Source organism: Martes martes (assembly GCF_963455335.1).
Source record: "Martes martes genome assembly, chromosome: 13".
Lineage (NCBI taxonomy): Eukaryota > Metazoa > Chordata > Mammalia > Carnivora > Mustelidae > Martes > Martes martes.
The window spans coordinates 37,613,638-37,639,226 of record NC_137901.1 but is presented as its reverse complement, the minus strand read 5'-3'; the positions used below and the strand labels follow the sequence as shown (position 1 = coordinate 37,639,226).

The 25,589-nt window shown below is 39.6% G+C and overlaps 1 protein-coding gene across 7 annotated transcripts in view; it reads left to right on the top strand.

Moving 5' to 3' along the window:
- Positions 1–25,589, top strand: part of DTNA (dystrobrevin alpha) — a 374,000-nt gene that overhangs the window by 136,103 nt on the left and 212,308 nt on the right. Inside the window, exon 1 of one of the 7 annotated variants that reach the window (XM_080821020.1) lies at positions 23,005–23,167. The exons of the other annotated variants lie outside the window; for them this stretch is intronic. The gene's annotated coding sequence lies outside the window, so the exon portion shown is untranslated. Of the gene's footprint in view, positions 1–23,004; positions 23,168–25,589 lie in introns of those variants that run through there. 7 annotated transcript variants of the gene reach the window in all.

Below are 25,589 nucleotides of genomic sequence, written 5' to 3'. Positions count from 1 at the left end.
TTTTGATATAGAAAATTCCTCTTAAGGAATGATGGTCTGAAAACACACTGATTAATTTATATTTATATTTAGACTTTAACATTATTTTTTAATAAATGAGGTAGGAGAGCATCAAACTGTTATTTTTCTCTCACACGTGAAATGTCAACATCATTTCTTTAAGTCTCATTATTTTTAACCTTGGAAATGTTTGTTCCTCAAAAAGAGGGCTAAAAGAAAATGGTGCCGTATTAAACAAAGTTGAAATTTAATAGAAACAGTTAGGAACCCGTGTTAAATTCTTTTTATAAACAGTGCTATCTCAGGTATTTTGAGAGATGAAAAGATTAATTAGGTTTGCAACTCATCTGTGGCTCATGATATACAGTAGAAAGCAGCTGTGATCAGTGTTTTAAGAACTGAAGAAACAGCATCCAGGCTGAAATTACTGGAGTGGAGAAATTAATCCCAGTTGGGGAAACCTTCTAAGTGACGTACACCGAGTAGAGTACTGGGGGCAAAAGGAAGCAACAGTGCAAACACAGGGTATGGCCCTTTCTTTCCACAAGTGTATTCTCTTCTTGGGGAGATAAGACTGAGACATAAAATAGAGGACTGTATAAATAGAGAAAATATGATAAAATATGCGATTATGTACAGAAGAACAAAATGTCTCTAATCCAGAAGTAAAGGCTCTGAGCATTCAGTTGAGGGAGAAATTGAAAGTGCCTGGAGAGACTGAATTATTACCTGCAGACAATGGACCACGAGATCAGCTGGGAAGTGCTGGAAGTATTTGCACAAGTTGCAGAAGGGAAAACCTGAAATGATGGAAACAATGAACAGGCAGGACTGACCAACAGCTTGCTCGGTGCATGCCCTTCAGAGGCTGACCTGGCTGGAGCAGAAGGCGCATTTCTGGGGAGCAGTGGAGAAACAGAACAGATGCCTAAGGAAGGGCTGGATGGGGTTACACCATGAGCTCCCGAGATGAGGAATCCCGACTTGGTCTGATTGGAACAGGAAGTTTTTGTAATTTGTCCAGCAGCCTGGTGACACGTGGAAAGCAGGTAGAAAGACACACTAGAAAGATTAGTCTGGCAGTTACTGGTTTTCTGAAGAATAGCTTTATATAAAGTTCCTCTAAACAGTTTGGAATCTGTAAAACATTAGACAGTTGTACAATGTTACTGTTACCTTAGATGCACACAGAAAATCGAGTGTGTATATAATCCTAACACTTGCAGAAAGTGTCCTCTAGAATCTCGCAACTGAGAGACTTAGAAGAAAGCATTTAGTCAGCCTGCTGTACTGTGAGTTGGTGAAAACAGATATAATGGATTAGCATTTGTTAAGACCACATGAGAGAAAAAGAAGGGAAATGAGAACTGAAAAGGAAGATTTATGTACAAAAGGACCTATCTCAGATATTTTAGGAACCTTCCAAAGGTGTCCTGCGGTTGGAAGAAAACAAACAAACAAACAAAAAAAAAACACCTTCCCTTCATAAAACATTTTTTTAAAGATTTTATTTATTTATTTGACAGACAGAGATCACAAGTAGGCAGAGAGGCAGGCAGAGAGAGAAGAGGAAGCAGGCTCCCCCAAGAGCAGAGAGCCCGATGCGGGGCTGGATCCCAGGACCCTGAGATTATGACCCGAGCCGAAGGCAGAGGCTTTAACCCACTGAGCCACCCAGGCACCCCATAAAACATTTTTTAAGGAAGAAGTATCTTTAAGAGTTTACAAATGGGTTGTCTCAACTCTAAAACCTGAGAGGACACAGGCTCCAAAGGTTGCCAGGAACCAGCAGAGAACTTACTGTAGGTAGTCATCAAGCCCTTAAGTAGAGAAAACCAGGGCAGATCAATTCAATTTCCACCCAGGGCACAGAAATAGATCTCAGTGATAAGGAGGTTGTAAAGTAGCTGATTTTCCTAACACTCGGGTGTGTACTGTACTTGGCATCCTTTTGAGAAAGCTGCACAGATCCAGTCCAAGATCCAGTCCAATAAAAGGGTCTTACAGGTGGACATAGCTGGTGAGGGTTTATAGCCAGATATTACTTTCTGATTAAAGATATCACCATTAGGGGCGCCTGAGTGGCTCAGTGGGTTAAGCCTTTGTCTTTGGCTCAGGTCATGATCTCAGGGTCCTGGGATCGAGCCCCACATCGGGCTCTCTGCTCCTCGGGGAGCCTGCTTCCTCCTCTCTCTCTGCCTGCCTCTCTGCCTACTTGTGATCTCTGTCTGTCAAGTAAATAAATAAAATCTTTTAAAAAAAAAAGATATCACCATTAAAATGAAAACATTTTTGTGTAGCAGATAAACTCAGTGGTCAAAAGTTGGTGCTAATGGTGTCAGAGTAATGGACTTGCCCTTCCAAGTGTCCTCTCTTTGCCCTGGAGTCACTTACCAGCTTGGCTCCCTCCTTCTCACTGAATCACAATGTATGTTGTCACAAGAGGAACCGGACATGAATGGTGGAACAAAATAAATCCATCGTCCCACTAAAAGAAAAAAATCCCCTTAAATCCTGCTTAGGCACAGGTCTGTAAAGCACAGTTGAGGCTAACAGTCAAGGATATTTGTGTGAGCACACAGCACAGCTGGGGACCCAACAATCACCCCAGGTAGTATCTGTGCCGGTTGTGTTTGCCTTCTCTTATCCCACTGCTGAAATTCTCACTGCTCTCTTCCACCCAGAGAGCTCACTCTTCCCAGCTCCTGACAACTCCATTCTTAACCCGCTCCTTCCAGGTCCCTGGTTTCTAGAGCATACTTATGCCCTGTTGCCTCCTCTTAGCTAGTGCCTACATAGTATTCAAGATCCTAAATTTAGGGCTACAAATCCCAATAGGTCTGAGAGATTAGGAAGGGGCATGGCACCTGAGCAGGCTTCTTCAGGACCTGCAGATGACTCTCAGGCCCATGGGATGCCCTGGCTCCTGTTCTCTGGCCTGTGTGTCTCAGGAGTATGGCGCCTCACCGGGCTTTCCCGTGTCCTGGAAGGAAGGATGCCGAACCTGAACTGTACCAATGCAGCTTTGCTTCTTGAAAATTCCCCCTCCAGCCCCGCCTTTCTCTTTTAACTATGTGCTCAGCCTGGGCAAAATGGGAAAGGTTTTCCTTAAATTCTTCTTCATTCTGTTTCTCGATTACTAAAGGCTTTCTAATGTTACTAGTATTTTTTTCTAACATTAGCTACTTTTAGGAATTTCTTTGTGCATCTTCTGTCTGGCCATATCTTATTTCTAAAAAAATGAATTGTAATATTTAAGAATAATCAAGTTTTCTGCAATAGCAAGTAAATGCCCGGGTGTTCCTTTAGGTTATTTGTCTAGCTTTTAAAAAGGGCATATAAAATTCTTCTTATATATTCCTTCTCTGCCGGCCATAATCTTATCTTTAATAAAATGGTAAGTTAAAAAATAGAAAAGCGTTCTGTGCCAAATGAATTCTGCTGAAGTGTTTTCAAGTGTTTTGGTAAAGGACTCACATATTCGGGTGACACAGTGATTTCTTTTGATTCTCTTTTGCCATAAGGATCTTTAGACATGACATGCAATTTTATAAAGAAAGCTAGCCATCAGGTTAGCGATCCATTTATGAAGAAAGGTTCATTTCCCTTGGCCTCTGCTTATAAAATGTTCAAATTGCATTATGTTCTTTGAGATTTTTTTTCCCATTGATCCAGATAAATCTTGCTTGATGCCTTTTCAAAGAACTGCTTATCAGAGAACTTCCAGTAACCTTCTGGCATTTCAAAATTGCATATTCCCTGGATAACAGTTTTATTTGTTGTAATGATAAAGCTTCAAAGTTCCTAAAGATAGAGCTAATGTAGAAAGACAGCTGTGTGAAGTATTATTGGCTGCCTTGATTTCTTCCAAGCTCTGTACTTTTCCTTTTTTTTGGTACATGAACCTGCCTATCACGCTTGATAAGCTTGTATTTTCAAACTGGTTGAGACACTTTATACCAACTGGATCCCTAATCTATCAGTTACTTAACATGTATGATATTCACAATATCTTCAGTGTTTCTTCAGTGAAATAATGTTGATGATTTCATCTAGCACATTTCTTCTTCATAGCGTAAATAATTTCATGTTTTTATTGCTAATCAGATGTTTTATTAAATTATGAAATGGCATCTCATGAAAATATTTTAACAATAAAACAATTCTGTCCTATGTTTAAGTAAGCTCATTTGGTTTCTTAATTAATAAGGAACAATTTAGTTCTCGTTATAACTCAATTTCAGTTTCGACCAAAACACAAAAATCTTACCACATCGTTTATATGAAGAAATAACTCTGATTTTCTCTGGTGCTTGAACAATTTTCTTAATATGAATTGCTTCGGAAGCTCCTTCAGCTAAAGCAATACTTACCAAAGTGTAATCTGTCTGACTGACTCTATGGAGTTTTCCCAAGTGTATGAGCTAAGAGTCAGGAAGTAGGTTTGGGACTTAGGTGTTCAGAGCTGGTTTTATTCTTCTTAAATTTTTTTAATTAATTAATTTTTATAAACATATAACTGGTTTTATTCTTATCTCTTTATCCTACCCTTATTTTATCTTAACAATAGTTTGTGCAGGCACTTGCATGTGACCCTCCCTGTCAGCCCTAGTGTGGGTCCTAGCAATTCTTTCAATGTGCTACGTGTCCTCCTGGACTCAGCTTTCTTGAGAAAAATAGTCAAGTGAGGTCTTTGTGAAATAATTCCAGGAAAACCTAAGATGCTCCGCTCACCTGGGCTCCTGACATCTGTGCCATTGAAAAAACCTGCAACCTGGGGCGCCTGGGTGGCTCAGTGGGTTAAAGCCTCTGCCTTCGGCTCAGGTCATGATCTCAGGGTCCTGGGATCAAGCCCCACATCGGGCTCTCTGCTCTTGGGGGAGCCTGCTTCCTCCTCTCTCTCTGCCTGCCTGTCTGCCTACTTGTGATCTCTCTCTGTCAAATAAACAAATAAAATCTTGCAAAGAAAGAAAGAAAGAAAGAAAGAAAGAAAGAAAGAAAGAAAGAAAACCTGCAACCTCCTCTCAGTCCTCCATGTCACTCAGACCTGTTACCTTTGGTCATCACAGTCCAACATATAAACTCTTCATATAAAGTCCTTTCCGCCCCTGACTTTGGTCACTAGGCACAACCTTCTGAGCTACTTCCTCCAAACTCTTTCCGTTTTGAGCTGACTCCTGTTTCCCACAACCCTCGCTTTCTTCACTAAGCATTTCTCTGTCTCCTGGCCTTGAGAGAGAAGCCTGCCAGGCCTGTGATTTTGGGGATTCCTTAGCAACCCCCTCCAGGGAAAGCTGCTTAGTCTACCTCACCCTCTATGTCACAGGATTAGGTGTTGCAGTTGGCTTTTTTTCTTCCCTCCTCAGTGTGGTTTCTAGATCTTTCTCTACAATCCTGGATAAAGACCTTTGGGTTTTATGAAGTCCACCTTTACTTCTCTCTGTCTCCACTGATCACTGTCATGTCCTTACACATTGAAGTGTTTAGAAGCTGGTACACAGTGACCTTTACAATCCAGCAACTGCCTCTTCTTAAGTGATTTCACGTCTCGGTGGGTGATTCATGAAAACTATAGCCTCCTAGGGCCTTGGCCTTCTTAACTCCTGCTGTCTTCTCCACCCTACTTCACGCACTCCAATGCCTCATTTGCCCACCATATGCAATATATAATCCTACTCTGTGATAATCATATGTTACAGTGCTGCTGTGCAGGTTAGTCACTGGTAAGAAGATGAAGAGCTCATTGAAATGGAAATTCACATTAAAGAATTTAAAAGGAAGCAGTGATAGCAAAGAAACCAGTGAAAAGTCCATTTCATTTGCAGCAAGTTCTTAGGAACCTGGATGGAGGCAGTAGCATTGGAGGTGGATCATGTCAGTTTTCTGATACATGAGTGAGAAAAGAATTAGGTATTGAGATAAGAAGTGGTAGAATTTAGTAGCCCCTTGGATTTAGAGAGAATCAGGAGGTGGAAGCTGATTCCAGAGTATCTAGTGTGGGAGACTAATTCGATTGTATCTTCTTTTAATGAAGCTGGAGAGTGGAGCAGTAGGCGAGTAATTTTAGGAATTTCTAAGTCAGTCAATCCATGCAAAAAGAAAGTAGATGTGTGTTTGGAGTTCATAAGAGGGGTCACAGTAGAAGATAAAGCTTGTGAAATCATCAGCATACCAATGTAATTGAAATTTTAAAAATAGATAAAACTACCCAGGGAGAATGTATGGAGTTATGAAAACAATGGGTTCTGAAGAATCCCAACATTGTATGAGTGAGTAGGAGACTAAATATCATAGGTCCAGAGAAGGAATTAATAGTTACAAATTAAAAATGATGAAGACATTGATAATGGCTAACCTGTACTGAGTGCTAATTATTTCCAGGCAATTTTGGCAATTATTTTATATATATTCACACCATGGTGGCTTAGAGCACAGGCACTGCTTGGGTTCAGATCACAGCTCCATCACTTATTAGCTGTGGCCACTGGCATGTTTGTTAAGCTCTCTGTGCCTCTGTAGCTTGAGGTTACTAACAGCATCAACCTTATAGCACTGGTATGAAGGACAAAAGGGATAATTCACCACCCCATACAGCCGTGCTAACTCCTAGAAAGCCCTATGTAAGGGTTAACTGTTATTTTTATTATTATAGTTTTACTTAACCTTCACAAAAACTCTATGAGGACGTGTGATTATCCCCATTGTTTCAACTGAGATTACGTTATTTATTGCAAGTTAGTATTGGAGCTGGTTTTTGAAAAAGGTTTTCTTGACTAGGGAGCCCATCTACTTAACTGGCAGTAAGAGATGTTGCAGAAAACAAAAAAAGGAAGCAATTCTAAGAAGCAGAGAATGAACAGCATTAGAGGGAACAAAGTTGTTATGAAGTTGACCCATAGGCCCCGTTCCTTTGATTCATCTGGAAGAACAGCAGCCCCGGAGATTTTGATGGGGATACCGTAATTTCAAGATTGGACAGCAACATGCAGCTTTTACAGCCTGGGTAATTTATGTTCCTGACCTGAGCTTTGTACTGAAAACTCCCTGTGCAAACTTGGTCATCACCCAAGAGTGACGTGATGCCTGGAAGAGCTCACAGGCATGAATTCCTATGACGTCAATGCTGTGGGCACCAGGGTTAGCCTCACCTTTAGTCAGCTGTACTCCTACCGGGAGCTTCGTGGTTTTGCACATGTCATTTGTTTTTAAGATCTGATTCATTCGATTTGAATTCCATCCTCTGTGACCATTGCATTGCAATGTTTTTAAGCACATTTCATGGATCTATTGATTGCTGTTTCCGCTTACTGCTTTGTACCGTCCTAACAAAGTTTATTTAATCAACATCATTTTGTATGTCTCATAACATTTTCTATCTAGTATGCTTTTAATTAAAGAAAATAGAATTTATGTAAACTTCACAGTAAGGATTTATAAATCTCTTGGCATCAGGAGAGATTACTTGGCACCACGCTTTTCATTTTTGCTTGTGTTGTGGCACAAACATAAATGGCTTCTACAGTTGGGACATTTTGTGTCAACTTCTCTTTACCGGTCCATGAAGCTTACTTTCCCTTTGTTAATGATGATTTAAGGGGAGGATCATTTAGAAAAGCAAGCCAAATGGTTCCTATTGCATCTCAGCTCTTTCTAGCAGGATAGCTACAAACTATAAGGCTTTGCTCTATTGTAGATTTCTACATAACTCTGGGCATGGTGCCTTATTTAACAGTTCCCTAGTGTTATTTTGGAAAAGTCCTCTGCAGAAAATGCCAGAACTCAGCTTGAACTCTTGTCCCCTGTCAGGGAGAATCTTTCTATCAGCGGGATTTCTCAGCTGTTTCAAAAATCATTCAGTGCTTTACTCGTAAGTTTTGTTCCTGTGGAATATGCCAACTGTAGCTTACTCTAATGGTTCATCCTAAGAGCTTTAGGAGCAAAGTATGTTATCAGGGAATCTCAGTCTTTGTGACATGTTTACATAGAAATCTTAATTTTAATTCACTGGAGGTTTTCCACTGTTTTCAACTCCTCATTTAGAGTATATGAATGCTTACTTTCAAGAAGTAAGAAAATTGAAAAAAAAAAAAAAAGGAAGAAGAAAAAGAAGCAAGAAAAGTCTCAAGTACACAACCTAACCTTATACCTAAAGGACCTAAAAAGGAACAGCAAATAAAGTTTGTTTTCATTTAATCAATCAAATGAGATTTTCTTTTTCCTTTAAAGAGAGTCTCACTGGCAATTAATAATAATAATCTAAATTAAGAGTCTGTGTATCCTTTGTGATGTTATATACTGGATACTCATTTGTTTTTATTCCAATATTAATATTATCTCCACTTACAGTGTCTCAGTTCAAAAAACTGAGATGAAGTTTAAGATATTTCCATGTTAGTTATTAGTAAAACCAATCTTCAAACCCAGGTCATTGTACACCAGGGCTTGGACGTGTAAGCTCTGTGCCAAATTTGATGAATGAGGAATATCCAGAAAATTAAGTCATGTATCTCATTTATTATAGAGCAGTAGTAACTATGCTAATATCTGGATTAAGACAATTCTCTACAAACATGTTGACTTCTAAGTTAATTTCCACTATAAGTTAATTATTTAGAGTTCAGAATATAATGCTAGAAAGGTCTAACTCTGACCAACTACCAAATCCTATTTAAACTCTAAAATAGTTGAAATGCAATGTACTTATATTAACCAATGTGGAAGATATAATGTTGCAATACCAAAAATCAAGGAAAATATAAAACAATAAGAAACTTTAAAAAAAATCTTGAACACTATTGCTTGGATAGGTGTCAAATTTAATTATAAAATGAAGAAATATAAAGCTCTTTTGTAGAAAGAAAGGGACTAAATCAGACTCATTGCAAGGCATAGTGCTTGATGAAGTGGAAAAGTTGTAAGCTGAGAAACAGAAAAGAAGGCAGGTGGGATGGGAGAAAGGAGAGCTGGTATGCAGGAAAATTTTTGAATACATGCATTATAAACAGGTCATTAACTTGTAGGGCTCCAGAAATGCTAAACAGAACATGTTTTGTAGAAAAACACACACGCCTGCTACATTTCTACTTCCCTATATGAATACCCTTCATTATATTAATAAAATAACTGGACTGGACCCAAAGAAACTCACACCTGAAAGTCTGCAGAGTGGTACTGGTTTCCTGAGTTTCCAGCTTAGGAAAAAAAAAAAATAGAATAAATGGGAAACAGAACCCGTCTTTCTTAAAAATCCAACCAAATATTTGAGCATCTTCCAAATTGGTTTTGTGGCCTTAAAGACAGAGTCATGTCAATTCAGTTGGTTGAGATAACTTATGCAAATTCCACAATAGATTGTGCAGCACATAGTAGATATCCAACAGGTGGTAGTTAATAGTCTTGCTGGAGAAAACTAATATCCAGACAAAAAGGAAAAGAAGAGAGTGGACTCAGTCGTTAAGCATCTACCTTAGGCTCAGATCATGATCCCAGTGTCCTGGGATTGAGTCCAGCACGAGGCTCCCTGCTCAGTGGGGAGTCTGCTTCTCCCTCTCCCTCTGTTGTTCTGCCAGCTTGTGTTCTCTCTCCCCCTTTCCCTCAAACAAATAAATAAAATCTTAAAAAAAGAAAAAAGAAAAGGGGGAAGATAGTACCTGTCTATTGGGTGTATTTCAAACCACTCCACATTTGAGGTTGAGATTTGGACATCGCCTCCAGAGATTTTACCTTTCATTCTTTGTGGTTGTGTCTTTCATCATCTTTTTCTAAAATATTTATATCCTTTGCCCGTTCATTTCAGTACATTCGCTGTTCTTCAACTTTGGAGTCTCAGAGCTTCTTTATCCTCTTAAAAATGGTTGAAAATTCCAAAGAGCTTTTGTTGGTGTAGGTAACATCTAATATTGTGTAAATTAGAAATTGAAACTAAGAAATTTTAAATGTTTTCTTTATGAATTCAATCCAAAATAACAAACTGTTTATATAGTAACATAAATACCTTTTATCTTAAAAATAATTTATCTACAAAAATTAAGAAAAGTGAAATAGTTCTACATTTTTGCAAATCTCTTTAATGTCTGCCAATAAAGGACAGTTGAATTCTCATATCTGCTTCTGCATTTATCTATTATAATATATTGTTTTGGTTGACGTATATGAAGAAAATCCAGACTCACTGAGATATGTAGTTGGAAAAGGCAAGAGTATTTTCATAGCTTTTTTGGACAAATGTGGATATTCTTTGATTTGACATTTAACTCAAGTAGGTTTGTTTCTTAAAAGTGAGTTGCATTGTGAAATCTTAAGCCATATCAGTTAACTTTGCACAATCCATTACATTAAAATCCTAGACGTTTTACCTTCGTGTGATATTACAGCATCATGCATTGGTCATTTGGGAAATACTGGTTTACTGAGTTGTGCAGATCTCCCAGATATTGACATATGCACTTTACAATAACAAAAAGAAAACCACTTTCCTTAATACCACCATCATTCTCATCAGAAAAGTTTTTTGGGTATTGGAAGCTATCGTACTCATGGTGGCAGATGAAAGCTTTCCAAAATTCTAATTCTTGCTTAGAAGTTCCAATTTTATCATTGGCAACAAATGCTGTCATTTGTTTTACTTGAAGTGACAACTCACTTTGTTCATTTTTGAAAAGACATTTGTGAAATACCCAAGCCTGAATAATCATCACTTGCCTGACAGTCTTTCTTTCACTAAAAATTGTGTCCATGATAGGCCAGCTCACAGACATTTGCACAAGTGCTTTACACACACACACACACACACACACACTGATGTGAAGCAGAAGTACTTTATGTGTATTTCCTAGTTCATCACACAAAATTTTAAAAACATGTAATTGAGGGTTGAAATTTAATAAAATCAATAATTAATAATTTGGAGTGTTGCATCAAGGACACTCAAATGAAGCAATTTTTTTTTTAAAGTCTTGATCTTGCGGGTGCCCTGAAAGAGTCTTGAGGACCCCCAGGGCCCATGGACCACACTTCGAGGAATGCTACTGAGCAGAATACCTCTTTCTAGGCTTATCTTGTTTTGTCTTATTTTAAAGCATCCCCTTCTTCACCCACAGCTTTGCAGTCAAGTTACAGAATCCAACGTCATGACTCTGTCTTAAGATTATGCAATTGTCAGCTAAACTGCAGAGGACTGGTGTTGATAAAATGAGTTGAGTAGTCTGATGATGGCTTTGCAATGCTGTAGGAGAAATTGATGTTCAGTGGATACGTAATAGGAAATGTTGTCACTGATCCCAGCTTCCAGGTCATCTCTTCTAACTTCAGCAGAAAAGAGGGATGGAAATGGTTGTCACCTGCTGGCTATTTAGTGGCCTCTAAGAAGGCTGGAGCTTTAAGTAAATAAATTCCATATTTACTCATGCCATGCCCTGCATCCTTAATTGTTGATATTTTCCCCCTAAATTATTCCAAGAGGAAGAGAATGGATGGAATTACATCCTAATATTGTGCCATGAGTAAGGAAATCTGGTATGTCTTCAGCCCCAAGTATACTCCCTCAGCTTGTCACCATCACTATCAGTAGCAGATTCTTCTGGTCACTTCTAGCAACCAGGATTTAATTAAGCGCGGTCCAATACCCCCCTTCAGCAGCTCTTATCAGATCTTTCATAAACATAAAGCCACCACTGTTGCATAAAAATATGCTGCCCATTCAGGAGAAATTACAGGAAAAAATAATGTATCTTCACTCCAGAATTGGAAGGGAAAAAAAAGTACCCCAAAAGGAGAACATCTACAAAGAGGTGAACTTCGTACATGTGTAAATATGGTAAGTGAGTTCATGAAAATGGCATTCCATTTGGCTCTCAGATACCATGAGGCCAAGGATGGGAGTAGAGCTGAGTCTCCACCTCGCAGAGCCCTGTCCAGCCACTGGCATTATTTCCTCCGCACAACATTACAGCTCCAGGGGGCTCCGCCACCTCTTGTTTCCGGGTGCAGACAGAGTTCTCTGTCAGAGGTAGACTCCCGTGATCCAGAATCACAGAGATGAAATCATAAAACCACAGAGTGGTTTATGAGATTGTATACCGAGAGAAGTAAGTGCTACAAGGATACTCGCAGGGGCTAAATGCCCATTCTTTGCCTGTTGGCAGATATAGGAAGGAAAATAACATCGGTGTGACCTAATGAGGTTAAATCAGTTTAAGGGAAATTGGCTGGGTCATTCAAATATTTGAGAGCATCAAGCTAAGCATACAGTTCCACAGCAAAGATAAACTTCCCATCAGCATCTTCTCCACGTGGATTGGTCATTGTCATCTTTGACAGGGCAGCTCCTTGCAATGCGGTGGAAAGATCAGGGATTGCCAGACATCAGACAGGTCCCAGGCATCTCAACAACACTTCTTACAGCTATCTGTCCTTTGTTTAGCTACTTAGCCACCTTTAGCTAGGGGTGAGCCCTGGCAATTAAATGAGGTAATGGATATAGAACAGAATAAAATGATAGGACAGCAGGAAATAGTAGTGACTCTCACCTTGCCACGTTCCATCGCTGACTCCCCCTGCAGGTCTCACAAACACGGGATGCCTTTACATCCGGTAAGATGCTAAGTGAAGTTCAGGAATGTCAGCTGTAGCTAATAATTCCTGAGGACTCACTATGTACCAGGCATGACATTTACTAAACCATTTTAATACATTATCTCATTTATTCCTATAGCAACTCTGACAGGTGCTGTCGTTATTCCCATGTTACAGGTGAGGAAACTGAGACACAGTGCTTAGCACATTTTCCTGCCTGGACAGGGTGAAGCGGAGATTGAAATCCAGACAGTCTGACTCCCCAAGTCATGTTGTTAGATGGCATCCTACACTCACACTCCAGGGGGATTTGCCTGGGTACCATTCTTTATCTTCAAGAGGATTTCACATACCCTGGTTCAGTTCATTATGTATTGATTTATAGTTTAATCCTCAGAGGACATCTTAGCTCCTACATTTCTATGTTCCTGGTGGGGGAACCCCCGCCATCATCTTCATTCCTAAGCTTTGATGTTTACTTAATTTTGTAAGTATATGGAAAAGAGATAAAATAGTATCATTTCGGGGGATATCAAAGTAAAATGATAGAGAATGATAGAAGAGGGACTTATTTCGGTAAGGTAGACAGGACCTCACCCTCAAGCTCTCCTCATGACCCAAACCACTGCTGACAGGGTACTCCCTCCAGCTGGTACGTGACAGACCAGTGCAAAAACTCCTTCCAGCGGAGGCCTTCGCGGGCCTGCTTGGGTTGCAGTGATTCATGCTCCAACTATAACCATGGGTCTCCTTGACCTACTCCAGCTTCAGGATGAAGAAATACAAGTTAAACTGAGGTCAGAATAGGTGGTGGAGGTACTGGAGGTCTCCTTGTTCCCACCCCACTGCCCCGTGGCCTCAACATTGCTCCCCAGTGATGAAGAGCAGCCTGACAGGTCAGCGAATACCAGCAGCCCAACTTGGGACACCACCGGCTCCATCCCCCCACCTTCGGAAGCACGCCTGCCCTGTGGAGACTTGAAAACAAATGACCTTTGAAGGTATACAGGATGGTATTTTTAAAATTCCAAAATAAGCTTTTGGTGCAGATTTTTGCCGGTCTCAGTCTCCAAGTCTGTCAGAAACTGGGGGACAGTTTCTGCAGCTGGGGGACCATCAGAGATAATAATCCTTTTTATATTTTCATATTATCATGAGCAGCTCATATTTCGTATTTCCTAGCAGTTCCTTTTTATGTGTACCTTGCAGACCGTTTTCTTACCTCCGAACAGAGACAGCTCCCTGCTCGTGTGTCCCTCAGCTTGGTGGTGACTACTTTTGCCGACACTGTCAGGCAGAAATACAAGCATATACAGATTTAGTATGTAGGAAACTGTCCTGGTTTTATTTTGTGTTGGTGCCCCAGATCCAGTAGCCGCTCCCACCCTTTCTGTCCGTTCCTTTGAGGACTGCGATCTCACGCAGCAGCAGTACCCGTGATGAGGACCCCCTCTGCCAATTTCCAGACATTCGTTCATTTATTTGTTTGGTCATTCATCCTATAAACATTTATCAAATGCTGCTATACTTCAGGTCACTTGCTAAGTACAAGTACCCATTCCTTCAGACTCCTACCAGTCTTTCTAGATGCCTTGCTTCTTGCCAGAGTCCCTGGTCACCATGTTTTGTCCAATGCCGAGGATACATACCTAAGCCCGGCCTGATTGTTAGCTTCATCTATATAAATCAGGCCAGAGTTTACAATTCCTTCCAACCCTCACCTAGTCTACCCCACAACTGGCTACTATCTATTTTGTATTAAAATTCCAAAATTTATTCTTAAAACAAGAGTTTGTTTTTTTTTTTTTCCCCCTATGGACTTCTGGCTGCTTTTTACCACATGCAAAGGACTGGTTTGGTATTTTTAACTGTTGTGTTTTGTTTGGTTTTTAGTTTTGTGTTTTTCTTTTAGGAAGGGATTTAAAAATGTATTAGGCACCATTATCCTCCCAGCCTAGAGGATAAAAGGCAATAATCAGATAACTGATGAGGGAATATGTAATAAATGTTGCTGCTAGTGTAAATAAATATTAAAATAAAACCTCGTCAAAGATTTCTAGGACCCAGGGTAGGTAATATGTGAGCCTAATCCAGTGACAGTAAGACTCGAATGATCAAATCAGAGAGTCTCAGAGACCTACAGAAACTTCTTAGTCGTTTATCAATTCCATGCCTAAAAACAAGCATAATTATTAATTATGTGATAATTAACATTTATTGAATAATTTGTGTATCTTGTGGTGAGCAAGACATCTGATTAATACAATTTAATCCTGGAAAATTACCCTCTCTGGCGCTGGGAGCTGACCACTGACCAGAGCAGCCCAGGCTGCTCTACTGGAACTCTGAATGAGTTCTTTAGTTTATTACGTTGGGACCTTCCACCCCCTGCCGTGCTGCTTGGTCACATATCTGAGTTTTCTCTTCTCCAGGTGGAACATGATGAATAATTCATTTAACCAGTCCAGCCTCTAATAACATGAGACTCTTTTCTGGAGAGACTCCCCTAGTCCTTGACTCAATCCTCTCTGTCCCATTAGATATCAGTGCCTCTGAAAGTGTGGCCCCGATAACCAAATACTGTGTTTCAGGTATGAACAGAACTGAGGAATTCCTGTAAAGGTCTCGCCACATTCTCTCCACAGCCACAGTCTGTGAGGGGCTACTGAGGCATTCTGGGAATCCTCTGGGGTCATCCTACAGCAAAAACAAAAATGGCGTCAGGACAGAAAGGATGAAGGCACCTGGCATAGCACTGGGCTCCTTGTCAGTGGTTGTCCACATAGAAGCAAGATGTCTCCAGGCAAGTCCCACCCTCCATGCTGATATCCCCTAGGGCTCTGAGAGAGCCTACTGATTTTAGAAGGAGCACCTTTCTTCACTATTTAAAACTCTTGAATGCCATTCAAGTACACAATCTTGCCACGGTAGTACGGGGAGTGCAGTATCTGACAGGAAAACAGCTTGCACATTCCACCTTACTTTAGGCTGGCTTTCCTGGGGGAATCATGTTGCCTTGGCTCCAGTGCTAAGTCTCTCTGCCTCAGACCCTCCCAGAAATGTCTCAGCAGTGCTGACCTGTCCCGAGTTTATTGAACACTAATCTGGGATCCATCCCAGTAACTAGCATGCCACAACTCAGCAACAGGCTGTTACAAACATCTCTAGATATTAGATTGGGCTGGAGCCTGTGACTAGAGGGGAAAAAAAAAAAAAAAGGAATCTGGTGTCTATTTCTGGTAACATTCTTTTAGCTTGGAGGCATTGCCAGCGTTCAGTGGGTAGAATGAATATGTAACTTAAAAGCAGAGTGGCGAGATGTATCATGATGCTTAGCCTCTCTGGGCTTCTATTATGTTTACCACTGGTGATTTTAACCACAATCAGAACCCAGAGTTTCTCCTCAGGGTGGTAAAACATGCACCCCCAAAATATTGAAATATCAATGTTAAAAGAATGCATAATATTAGTTTTAATTTTCAAAATTAACACTCATTAAAAAGTATGGGGATTAAGAGATACAAAAGGGGGGGCACAAAAAAAAAGTATGTGATTTGCATTAACACTTTCTTATTTTGTGACAAGGATCATTCCTAAATGACAGGAGCCTATCCCCAGCTCCTGAGTTTAAATTGAGTATGACAAAAGACCTATCAATAACATGCTTATCAGCTCAGTTGTCATTTACCTTCATTTCCATACATTTCGTGCCTTTAATGAAACCTCTTTATTCTTTATTATTCTGTGCAGAAGTTTCAAGGATATATTCACTGGGTGATCCAGAAATGTTGGCTACAATATCACCAAGAGCCAGAGTTTCATTAAATAGACTGTTGATCAGAAGTGCCTGACAATTATCCTAAATTTCTCCTTAAACATATTTTAGATTAAATGACAGAAGTTGTCTTTTTTAAAAACTAGAGTTATGTGCTCTATTCTACATTTTAGGGTTCGTTGCCATTATGAAATCTTAACAAAATTATTATTATTACATACTCCACAGCAATCTGATTGTGTATTCCCTAATTACATGATTTGTCATATCCCCAAACATCATTAAGTATGATCTTTATACACTGTGAACATTATGAACTCTTGTAACCCGAATCTGAATTGTTAGAACAAAACTCCACAACTCACCAAATAGTACATCTTTCTTCAACTGCATATTATGTTGTTCTCTCTAAATTATCTTCACTCTGGGATGCCTGGGTGGCTCAGTTGGTTAAGCGGCTGCCTTCGGCTCAGGTCATGATCCCAGTGTCCTGGGATCGAGTCCCACGTCAGGCTCCTTTCTCGGCGGGGAGCCTGCTTCTCCCTCTGCCTCTGCCTGCCACTCTGCCTGCCTGTGCTCTCTGTCTCTCTCTCTCTCTCTGACAAATAAATAAAATCTTAAAAAAAAATTATCTATCACTCTCATAATGGCCAATGTGATTATGGGGGATAGCAAAAAATAGGAATAACACAGATACTACTTGAAGTCCACAAATAAACCAAACCCCATTTGAGTAAGTAGTTTCAGCCTTCCCTCCATAGATCTTGGGCCACTTATATCCATTTATTGTCCTATTCACCCTCTAGTGGAGTTCTTAAAAAGCAGTGGAAATACATATAGAGAGTGAAATGACAGAAAACTAAAGGAAACAGAGGGTCCACATAACCGCAAAGCTGAATGACTCCCGGGGAATGTAGCAGCTGACTGTGTTATTATCAAGAGGATATTTTTGTGGATGTTAACTATTTATGACTATTTATGACCTTTATAGTAATTGATGTGTATACAGAATACAATTACATGACAGCTAATAAAGGAAATTTTTTAAAGATTCCAACTTAAACGCAGTCATCATTTCAAAAGATTTTGTGGAATGACAAACTTTGAAATATATCTTAAATTCTACAGGGGAGCTAAAATCTCTCCCAAGATGTGTAGCCAAACATCCCTAAATTTATTTTCAAGTTACAGGGGTTGATTTGCATGCTTGTGATCATCAGGAATATCCTAGACATACAAAATTTGGCACTTCGCTTTTTAATCTGGAGAGAACTTACTGACATCCTACAAAAATTTTGAGCAAAAGGAAACCCCAATTTGCAGTTCACATCAACCCGTCTTTTTGCTCCAGCCTAATATGGATATAAAATGTATCTGGCATTAGTGTTTCCGAGGGTTGCTGCAACTTGCCAGAATGTTCAGTCCTTTGCACAATGAATCCTTTATTATAGTAAATATAAAAAGACATAAGATTCTAAACAGCTCATCACATTCCTTCTAGTGTTCTTGTACTCGAAAACGTATTTGAATATATATGAAGTATTTGAATTTATTTTCAAAATGGTAAATGCATTCTTTTGATTGTTGCCCTTTAAGAGTTTTGAGTGCCCGTGTGTGAGGTTGTAAACTGGATGCATTCATTATGATCACTTTCACACTGGAAGAAAATTCAGTCTTTTCCTTAAGTTGCTCAGCTGATTTAGCATAGCTTTTTGACATAATGTAGGAGTTGTCATCTTAGAAATAGAGATTAACATAAAGCCAGGCTGCAGCCTGTAGATCCTGATTCTGGAAGACCTTTGGAGATTTTTATGTTACGTGAAGGACTTAATTAAATGAATGATGTGATTTTAAACGTGTTTATTACCCTCAATCTTAACCACTTATAGTAAACCCTGAATATACCCACTAAGACATTGCTCTTTGCTGTTAATAAAATTTGCATGTAGTTTTTGAGCCTGCTCGTGAAGCTGGCAAAGGTTGAGAGTTATTAATTCTACCCTGTGGTGTGGGCAGGTAATTGGGAATTACATTGACTGCAAGAAGAAGAAGATGACTTTGGGCTTTCTTAAAGGGGTATTAACGTCAGTGATACAGCCAGCCTTCTCCATTCCAGATATTCCCGTTCATAGAATAGTCTGCAAACAGATATCTCTATACATAGAAGGTAAAGAACAGACCTCAATAAGAGATCAGAAGTATGCCGGGTGTGTGTCTGTGCTAGACTTAGGTGCATGGAGAATTGTATCAACACTAGCAATGGAGAGGAGTTCCTAGACTAGGACTTTGAGGAAGCATATACAATAAATGTTACTGGAGCAAATGCAGAGTCCCTTTAGTCTCCCACAGCATCTTTTCTGGAAGGCTGGAGCAGGGGAAGAAACAAATAATTTGGAGGCTTCCTTAGTTGTATTGACTTTAGAGGCTGTCTAACATCATTTTCTATTCGTTAGCTCACTTTGTAGTCTTGTAACTATTTTGTGTAATCTTGTGTAATCTTGTGTAAACATTTCCATCCATTCCCTTAATTTAATCCAGAGATCAAAAACAGGTGGAAACATACCTCCCAGAAATCCCACCCCTTCCTACTTGTGTTTTTAGCTGGATAGGGTATGATCATTTTAAATGCATTGGCTGGATATGTGTTTGCTTAGTTGGCTTTTGTAGTTGTTGTTAAGTATTTTGAGGAATGTTTGATTGTACTTCCTGATTTTTCAAAAACCCTCACCCTTTAATACAATATTTTAAAAGGTTGTTGTTTTAGTCGCTTTAGAATGACCCAAAATAACAATAAAACGTTCTTCATGAGATGAAAAATCACAGTGATGGACCAGGCACATTCCTTGAATTCCTATCTTATTTGTCTATATTAAACTCAAGATGTATTTATGCTTAGGATTACTAATAAACTTATGTTTTAGAGTTAATCATTTTAGGCTCAACATAAAATTAAAAGGATACCACTAGTATGAATAACAAAAATATATATATACCATATTTTGTGCTTTATTGTGAAATAAAAGTCTATTTTATGTCCAAGGTTGATTATATTTACATAATACCCAAAAGTCATCTTGAGCTATTAAGCAAATTAATTTACTAGAGTAATAATCACCAGTTTTAATTTTTAACTACTTGATTCACCATAAGTCAATGTCATATCTTGGGATAAAATAGCAATTTGGGATTACTTTTATTTTACAAGAAATATTACATCAGAAGTGCCAAATTTCATGCTAAATTTTTTAAAGCATAAACCACATATTCAGATTATTGTTCTTTATGCTTGACATTACCTTGACATTGATAATTTTATGCTCAAGAGGCTCACAGAATTGTGAAAGGAATTAAAATCGACCTTTGATCTTCATCTGACTTGAATGTGAATACAAGGGGAACTGTCCAACTGACCTTCTTTAGGAAATATGCCAGGAGGCAAAATGGGATAAGGTACAGTAGCCACTTTTGTTAATTTCCCTAAATACTAATGTTTGTAGAAAAGCCAAATGTGTAACAAATAATAGGTAATAATATTTGCTATTATTACAAATTATTATTATTACAAATAAATCCTAAAATTTCTCTTTCATGTACCAATCTCAGGTAGTCTTTCTTGGTCAGTAGGTGACTTCCCTCCATGTTGTGATTCAGAGAACCAGGTCTGTTCATCCTCTTAGATGACAGAGTCTTCTGTTTTTAGCCAAGAGTAGAGAGAGTATAGGTGAGCACTCAAGAAGGCTTTGTAGAAGCAGGCCTGAAAGTGGCTCACATATCATTGGCTAGAACTTAATCCCATGACTAAACTGCAAGGAAATCTGGGAAATGTAGTATAGCTGTGTTCCCAGGGTAAATGGAGAACACTATGGTCTTTGCCACACCTACTATTTCATATGTTCCTAAAAATGAGGAAAAGCACTAACTCCTAGGGACTGGCTTCTGGGGCTAGCTTTGTCACTAAGAAATTATAGAAAATTTAACAGGTTCTAGCCTCTTTACTTTTTATATTATTTGGTCTCACAGAACTCACAATCTAAAAGAAAAGACAAACATCAGATAAACACACCAGTAAATGTACAGTTAACACATTAATGTAAGTTCCATGAGAGTATGGACCATGGCTCTCTAGCAACTAAAACAGTGCTTGGTGCATAGTTGGTGCTCAGTGGTCATTGTTGAATGAGTGTGTGCCTAAAGGCATGAATGAATGAATGAATGAATGAACGAAAATATATGATGGAAAAAGAATAGGTGCTATGAAAAAAAGCAACAGAGAAATTGAAATTCACTTGGGCGATCAGGAAAGGTGTCTTTCTGAGGAAGTAGCATTGTTGTTGAAACCTGAAGGAGGAGTAAATTAGCAGAGTTGGGGGATAGAACCTTGTAGGCAGAGAAAACACTAGGTTCAAAAGATCGGAGCTGGGAAGAGATGGATACATTTAAGAAGTGCAAGAAGACTATGACAGGAACCCAGAGGGCCTGGGTGGTCATGGTGGAAGTCAGGCTAGAAAAATAGGCAAGGACTGTCCCAGGAAAGGACTCTATAGTATGTTCAGCCTTTTGGTTTTTCCTGCAGGCACAATGAAAAGCCAGTGAAAAGTATAGAGAAGGATAAGGGACTATGTGATCCTATTTTCATTTTAAAAGATCATTCCAGCTTTCTGTGAAGGGGTAAGAGTAGAAGCAGAGAGACCAGTTAGGAGGTTATAGGGAATCATCCAAATAAGATGACTTAACCAGAACAGTGGCTTAGAACCAGGTGGAGGCACAGGAGATGGAGAGGCTTGAAATGCATGTTGTAGGTACAGGGAAATTGGAGCAGATGGACAGATTCAGTAATAGAATCCTCTGGGTCTGTACTGTGTTATTCTTTTCTTTGGAATGTCACGACAATGACTATGTGGCCACTAAACACAAGACATTTAGTGTTGCTTCCCTCGGATTTCTACAGAAGCTTTGTCCCAGCTCTGAAGATGTACTTAAAGATCAGTCAACCAACAAGCACTTAAATTTAGGCTAGATTTTTGGAGTGCTTCAAAATTCACTCCGGATGATGTTGTATTCCTGTTTCTCTTTGTCTTCAAGAAATTAATTAGATAAACTGCATAATTACAGTAGAGGGTTGTATTTTATATGTCAGTGTGTTTATGGGGAAATGTTTCTTTATCTTCCGTGTCTAAATATTTTACCCGTAAAAATGGTAAATTTTGGACGGTTTTTGCTATGTTCTTAATGTGGTACTGTTTCTTCTGGCTTTTCAACTTCATGTTTTAGGATATAATCCAGGGGCGCCTGGGTGGCTCAGTGGGTTAAGCCTCTGCCTTTGGCTCAGGTCCTGATCTCAGGGTCCTGGGATCGAGCCCCGCATCAGGCTCTCTGCTCAGCAGGGAGCCTGCTTCCCCCTCTCTCTCTGCCTACTTGAGGTCTCTGTCTGTCAAATAAATAAATAAAATCTTTAAAAAAAAAAAAGGACATAATCCAAATATTGTAATAGTATTAAAACTTTATCCTTGAAGCCAGTGTTCTACTATTTCAGAGTTAGTTTTAATGGTTCTGGCCTGTATTAGAATTTCTTTAGAGATAAGAACACTGTGTACAGAGGCCTGGAAATTTGATGCTCTTGAATTCCATTCTGCTCACCTCCCTCTCCCCATTCGTGCTTGGGTTGCAAATTTATCTCTGTCTGCATTTCTCATCTTGAAAATGGACATCAAGTGATTTCCCAGAGGTGTTTGGAGGGCTATCCTCGTGTTTATCAATCAGCTTTTAAGGTGATATGGGTAAAGGGATATTATGATCTTGGGAACTGAGGGGTCTGTAATGGCTGCTATAGACAAGTAAGAATTCTGTGAGGCCCCGGCAGATTTCCTGCAGGGACATTATACCCACAATCAGTGAAATACATCCAGGCGGTTCCCTCCCTCATTTTGAAGATAGAGCCTCATGTCTGGGGCTCTTCTGGCAATGACATTAACATGTGTTGAGTGTGGTTTCCATTTTAAACAGTTTATCTGAATAATTTTCATCCAAAATATGCTATTTTGAGTGGATAAAATTCTTTAGTGGCCTATTGATATCCGGAGAGAAAAATGGAGGTGGGGGAAATGATTTTTACAAAGAAATGTGGGGTTGTTTCTGCCAAGCACATTGATGTTTATAACCTTGTTTTTCCATTTCATGTCTAGGGCGCTATTACTCACTTTCTCTTTGACATGGGCTCCATTCTGTTTAAAAACCTTTTTCCAAAAATCTTTAAAGTCATTTCTTTGTTTCGCCCTGTTCTTTCCGGTCATGTCATCACCTCACTACGAGATGATGCTTATTCGTGATCCAGAACAGCCATAGGAAATTGAGGGGATCTTGTAAAATCACTTTGTTGTTCTGACTTTAGTTTGTATGTGGAAGTAAGATAGGAATATAAAAATGGCATAGAGTGTGCTTTCAAATTCCATGGTGTTACTTGTTATTCTGGGCAGGTATCTGAATACCTCACTTATCTCAAGACTGATACTTCTCCCCATGCAAAAAAATAAAAAAATAAATAAGTAAAAAGAGCTCAGGACTCAAAGTTTTAGATAAAGTCAATTACACAGGAGAACTTGAGAGTCAAAGGAGTCTTTTTTTTTTTTTTTTTTTTTTTTAAATTCCCTCTTGCACAGATCAGCTGAGCAGATTGCTGGTTCCACGGCTTTCTGGCATCTGGCACAGAAAATGAAAACCCTCATTTTCTAAAAGCAAAGTGTTTAAGGACAAAAAGTTAACCTTCCAAGCATCTGGATTTATTGCCAAAACACTACAAATGGACTATAAAGCAGAAAAACTGTGAGTCAGGTGAACTCTCCATTCTACTTCAAGGGCAAAGTTCTAGTTAGTTTGATCAACTGAAGACAGTTAAAAAGGGTGTGGGGTGTGTGTGTGTGTGTGTGTGTGTGTGTGTGTGTGTGTTGTTTTCCCCACCTGTACATACCTGCTTTACTCCTATTCTCCCCTGGGGACACAGTCTTTTTATAGTGCTAGTGGTAATTAGACCCCTTCCTTTTTAGAGGCTCTTAATCATCTTTTGGATTTGAAGCCAATGTCTCTATCTCAAAATAGAATGAAAATTCAGCTTCTTAGTTTGCGGCAGCCCTGGTCACTCTTAGTACTCAATGAAGGTTTATTGACCTTAGACACAGTATATGAGGCATGTATGAAAAAGCTGCTATAATTGAGTATTTATGAATATCTGTTCTAATGTCAGTAAAGAAGATAACATTAGTGCATTGAATTAGACTCTTGGTCTTGTTAAAAATGTGTTTTTCCCTATTATAGTGGCACCAGGAAATGTGTTATGGGAGAATATAGTTATTCTCCTGACCGTCAAATTAAGAATGTGCCTCTAAGTCCTAATGCCCATTACTAATTCATTACAGCTCTATGACTCATGAGTCATTTGAAAGTTTAAATATTATTTTCTATTTTCAACCTAGTCTTAGTAATATTAGTAGCACATCCTTTTATGGATCTTGAACTTACCTCTTGGAAGTTCTAGTGAATTTCCTGCGGATAAATCCATTGTCATCTTTTCCAGACCATTCAAAGCTTTGGAGACGTCATATCTTCTTCTTTTTTTCTTTTTTTAAAGATTTTATTTACTTATTTGACAGAGATCACAAGTAGGCAGAGAGGCAGGCAGAGAGAGAGGAGGAAGCAGGCCCCCTGCTGAGCAGAGAGCCCGATGCGGGGCTTGATCCCAGGACCCTGAGATCATGACCTGAGCCAAAGGCAGAGGCTTTAACCCACTGAGCCACCCAGGCGCCCTTCATATCTTTTTTTTTTAATATCCTGTATTTTTTTAGTCTGTCTTTATACAACTACTTCCCTATTTCCTTCTGATATTTCATATATATCTTGTGGGTTGTGGTAGCCAAATAGGCTGTGTGTATTTAAGATAGACACACAGTGTTTCTGTAAGGAGATAAGATTTTATTTTTATAGGGGCGCCTGGGTGGCTCAGTTGGTTAAGCAACTACCTTCAGCTCAGATCATGATCCTGGAGTCCTGGGATCGAGTCCCGCATCGGGCTCTCTGCTTGGCAGGGAGTCTGCTTCTCCCGCTGACCTCTCTCCTCTCATGCTCTCTCTCTCTCTCATTCTCTCTCTCTCAAATGAATAAATAAAATCTTTAAAAAAAAGATTTTATTTTTATATATAATTGTATTTATGATTTCATGTTCTTATAAACAATACCTCCCTCATAATATTATGTGAGAATGAAATGACATAATGCCTGGAAAGCAATTAGCACAGTACTCGGCATGACAGGCACTCAGTAAATGTTAACAATTGTTAGTATTTCATTTTTATAACATTTTAATGACCATACACCATACATCATGGCCAGCCACTTTCCTTCCTTTTTTTTTTTTTTTAAAGATTTTATTTATTTATTTGATAGACAGAGATCACAAGTAGGCAGAGAGGCAGGCAGAGAGAGAGGGAGGAAGCAGGCTCCCTGCTGAGCAGAGAGCCCGACGCGGGGCTCGATCCCAGGACCCTGGGATCATGACCTGAGCCAAAGGTAGAGGCCCAACCCACCGAGCCACCCAGGCCCCCCCCCCTTTTTTTTTTGATCCTGAGTTCCTCTTATACTTTAGTAGGGGGTATGATTGATAGTCTTAATACCATCTCTGGTATTTGTTTGTTTCATTCATTCAACAAATCGTTTCCTAAGTATTCTAGGAATTGAGCTAGATACTGGGGATATGGCCATGAGAAAGGCAAGGTCTCTGCCTTCAGAGCCTACCACACACAGGGAAATTGCTAGTTACAGAGAACCCCAGGGATCTGCGATAAGGTGCAGTGAGAAGGGCAGGCTCCGTGGGAGAACATAGAAGGGGGAGCTAACCTAGTCCAGGAAATGGGTAGGCTTCCTGGAAGAAGTGATGTGAAAGCTGAGACCTGGAGGTAAGTCGGAGTCAGCCAGACAGAGGAGGCAAGGGAAGGACAAGCATGGGACGACTGCCAGAAGGACTAGTATGCCTGACACTTGGGGGGAAGAGAAAGTGCTGTTTACTGACGAACTGAAAGAAACCCAGCATGCATGGGGAGGGGAGGAACAGACAGAGAAGGCTGGAGGTGTTGGCAGGCGCCAGATCTCAGAGAGCCTTGGGATTCATGTCAAGGAGTGTGGACTCTTTGCCACAGTAGCTGTGAAACCAGCACTGGCTCCTCTGTATCCATCTAATACGACCCAGCCTGCCTAA